Genomic DNA, 4,756 nt, shown 5'->3' with positions numbered 1-4,756 from the left:
ACCGCCCCCTGCCCCCGCCACCGCCCGCTCTTATTTACGTCCATATATTAAAAGGGTTTTCCGCGGCGCGTTATGGATTTTCCGACTTTACATACGACCTGCCACCGAGTGGCCGAGCTCCACCTGACTCTGCGTCGGCCGGCCCTTTCTGCTTGCGAATTTTCTCACTTTTGTACTGCTGCCGATTATTTTAAAGTTTAAATATTTCAATTTCAATATATTATACCTACCTGTACTAATTGCTTAATTCTTAATACGCACTTACTCTTCAGAGATTATTCAGCAGACATCGTTTTAAACCGAGTTCTTGTTCATGTAGAGGTTATATTAAAATGTATCTATATGAAATAAAAAAAAACTTGCTTGACATGTCTTCGCTACGCGTGAAATACGTAGCTGTTAATAACAAGATCATAATGAGGAGTGTAGAAGGTTGTACTCAGGCTGGTCGGCGAGTGTGACGTCACGGGTCGATGCCCTCCCGATGAACTTGAACCCAAAATAATAGCAACATCCTCCCACTGCCTCATCCGCAGCTCCCACAATAGCTCGCACTAAACAAACGATTAACCACTCTCTACATCCCACATGAACTGCACGAGAATTCGATTATTATTTATAGGGATTAGATTACGATTTAGATTTAAGGTACTTACAAATTAAAACTTTGTTTTTCTTCGATTCTTATCAAAATCTTTGAATGTGTGACGCGCCAAACCTACAGTATAGAAATAAATACTATCGACACGATATTTTGTTCAAAGAAAAATAATAGATAGATAGGTAGGTAATAAATGTTTCATTATGTTTTGAAATTTTCGTGAATAAGTTCGTCTAAAATTTATCGCAATCCAACGGTCGCTAAACTATTTGCAATGTTACAATAATTAATTAGTTATCTAAATTGTGTCGGACTTTGATAAGGTCCTTTGACTTTGATAAGACTTATAGTAGGTTTAATAATTATTCATTTTAGGCATTTAAATTGAAATAAATATCGGAAAAATTCATAGAATTGAAAAAATCCATCATGAGGCGTGATTCGGAACTACGTCTTTTAGTACAGAGCGGATTTGTTTTTATTTGATGAATATTTCGTTATAATCTTTACAGACAATGAACTTTTTAATTAAACTCTGACTAAAATTCTCATCTAATCTGCATTTTTATCTTACTATTTATCTTGCTATAAAAAAGAGTTATACAAATCAAACCATAACTAATTCTGCTATGTAAAACATAATATTAAATCATTTAAAATTGGACTCTATCAAGTGGTAGAGTTTTTTTAAGTCACCGATTCTCTACATCGGCTATAATCTGCTAAACTCTATGTGTCTGTGGAGACATAAAGTGGAAATAACAAATGTATAGGAACCAAGTACAGGTCAGCTAGCCGCCGGACGTTCGGCCATTACGGGAAACGCCGAGTCAGCACGCCACGGCTAAACTTTCACACTTACCTTATTTATTTCGCTTATTGTACTGTTTCATATACACCATAATACGTTATGTATTACTACGAGTTATAATACTATATGATGTTACCTGCTACCTACTATAACCTACCTACCTACTACCTATTATAACATATTCTGTTTACAATAAATAAACGAATAGAGTAAATGATATAATTACATAACCTTTATTTCGTTTTCTAAATATGAAATTAAAGTCCTTCTTATACAATTCTTAACTGGTTAAACGAAAGACGAAAAAACAGCTACCGTTAGTTTATTCAAGTGTATCATTGGAACAGAAAACATTAATAGGAGCAAAGTATTGTGGTGTAATGTCTGACAAGTAGACACTTTGCAGTTTGCACTTGATTGGCTTCGTGAGGGGCAATGACTAATGGTACTGTAATGCATTCAATTGTACGTCGTTTATTGATTGCTAAACGAAGTGTCTTAATTTTACATCCATAAATAATTAGGAAATACTACATCTCTACACGGTGTTAGACTAAGTCGCTTTCCGCCGTTTGTGTGTCTGTATGCTTAGGATCTTAACAAACGATTTTGTTTCTTTTTTAATAGATAGAGTGATTTAAGAGGAAGGTTTATGTGTATAATATCATTCATTGATGAACACATACAGTGGAGAAATACTGCTTTTTGGGGTTTCTAATTTAGGGTTTGCGATGTGACATTTCAGAGATAGCAGGAATCTCGACGGTAGAGGGAAAGGGGTTTTAGTCCGAATTTAACGCTTGCGAAGTCGTGGGCAAAAGCAAGTCAAATATAAATGTGAAAATAATTCTGTCAGTCTCTTCATCGCTATAAATCTGGTATACCAATTTAGATGAAATTTGGTACAGAGATAGTTTGAGAGCCCAGAACGGACATAGGATAGTTTTTATCTCGGAAATCCCACGGGAACGGAAGCTGTGCGAAAAACCTCGGACTGTCCACGTTCAAGTTTGCTAATGCGGGCCGAGCCGCGGGCGGATAGCTAGTATTTTAAAAAGGATACTTTTTTTAGAAGGTACATCTTTAACATTGACCTGTTTTCCTATAATTTTTCATGTAAACTTTCCAGATATATCGTATGTCTTATGATAATTATTCACAGCATCACTAGATCCTTTATGTTTTTTCCTGAATGTTATTTATCGGATTATTTCCTTCATCGAATTATGGAAATTTAAGATAACAGTTGATCTGATTTGTTTGTATTAAAAATAACTAGCTTCCGCCCGCGGCCTTTCTTGCGTGGATTTAGGACATTTACAAATGATTTAGCGACTGTCTATTATTGTTTTATCCCAAGGGAGCATTTACTCGGGATAAAAAGTATCCTTACACCCCATGTCACGTCATAGCCTGTCTGTATACCAAATTTCATCATTCATTTGTTCAGTACTTTTAGCGTGATTAACGGACAAAAAATCGTAACAACAAACGTTCACATAATATTAGTGCGATTGGTATGTAACTTTTTTAACAAGAAGAATATATAAACAAGAAGATAACAAGCAAGCCAAGGAATAAAGTTTCTGTTAAACAGGCACTCTATGTAGAAAATGTTTGCTCACAGTTCTTCTTTGGAAGAATCGACATTTTGTGGTTGTTTAAAAAATAAATAATATTTAAATACTGCACAACTAATATTTAAACACATAGCAGTGGTGGCTCAGTGGTGAGAACCTCGGACTTCAAAATCGATAAGTCGGGGCTCGAGACCAGGCGAGCGTGCAGGAAATAAATTGATTTTTCAATTTATCTGCGCATTTAGATAACATCACCACTGCTTAAAACGGTGAAGGAAAACATAACTTAAGGAAGGGCTGTCCGAGAATAAAAAATTCGACGACATGTAACATCTGCCTACCCGCACTTGGCCAGCGTGGTGGATTATGGCCTGGCCCTGACCCTCATAGGAGGCCTGTTAGGAAGCAGTGGGAACATATATGGGCCGATGATGATGATGATTTAAACACTTGTACACAGCTTTACAAGAATAAATAAGTTTAAAGCAAAAACATAAATTTCAAAATAGAAATGTGAATTTATATTTTGACACGTAAAAAAATAGACATGTAAATATTATTCAAGCAACGTTTTTACCCCTATGCTAACCGACGACTGAATGCTCACGTTTGCGAATGCGGCCCGAGCCGCAGTCGGGTAGGCATATACTGATCTTAATTCTTTAGTTACTCTCATTTATGGTATTAATGCAATCTGTCTAATTCAATCTAAAGACTTTAACGGGGAGACTCCCCGTGACCACGCTCACTGTAAAGTGTTCGAAACCTCGGGTTAATAATATATTGAATAAATCGCGTTTAAAATCGGTTCAAAAGCCTTTTTTTTTTTTAATACTCTCGTAAAATTAAACACAGAAAACACTAATTTTATAGACTGACTTTGTTTATCGGTGTTGTATCCATGTGCCCGCTCCTCTGGACAATTCAGACTTAGATGCAATGTTGTTGTGTGTTTAGCGATTGAGTAATTATTGGTGCATCGAATAAATAATTAAATAAAAGGATACCACCTCAACTCTTTCCGACCTCATTCAACAAAACTGAATAGCAATATAACACTTATCTTCTCTATTGTTAGAGCTAGTGTTCCCGCTAGTGCTAGCTAGCGAGACGCGTCGCGCTGCTCATCAGTATGAGCGGTCACGTCCGAGCTTTTAAATATTTCACATTCGCTGACTTCCTTAATTGCTCTAATGTGAGAATTACAAAGCGCCGTAGATTGATAAGCGCCCGTCTCATTTGCAATTTAAATGAAAACGTAGCAAGTCGAGTGAGCTTCGGGAAGTTGGTGCAGGGCTAGCGTTGGTGCGTTTTGTTGGAGTTCTTAACTATTTCATGGGTCAAGGCGTTCGTTTTGCAATATTTATATGATAATCTGTTACGATGTGCGAAGAAATGCATGCACAACAAAACGTTAATGAAGATAGAGAAGATAGAGAAATATGAAAGCTATACTTTCACAACTGTAAGATACTGTACGGATGATTTTTTAACAAGAACGACCTCAATTTGACTATACATAACTTATGACTATACATACTATGTCATATTCTTTCTGATTCTGGCTTATTACATAAACAACTAATAAACACTTCGAGATAGTGCTAAATTACAATATCCACAAACTCGTCAATATTTCCTAACGTAATTCTGTCTAACATTGATTTATGAAGCAATCAATACATTTCGAATGCACACTGCGAACCATTATATTAGCAAATCGTGCATTGTGCTGTCGAGCAGTTTGACCCGTCGCACGCTCCC

Source organism: Zerene cesonia, chromosome 19 (assembly GCF_012273895.1).
Source record: "Zerene cesonia ecotype Mississippi chromosome 19, Zerene_cesonia_1.1, whole genome shotgun sequence".
Classification (NCBI taxonomy): Eukaryota; Metazoa; Arthropoda; class Insecta; order Lepidoptera; family Pieridae; genus Zerene; species Zerene cesonia.
The sequence above is the reverse complement of the archived record's forward strand: the minus strand, read 5'-3'. Positions refer to the sequence as shown.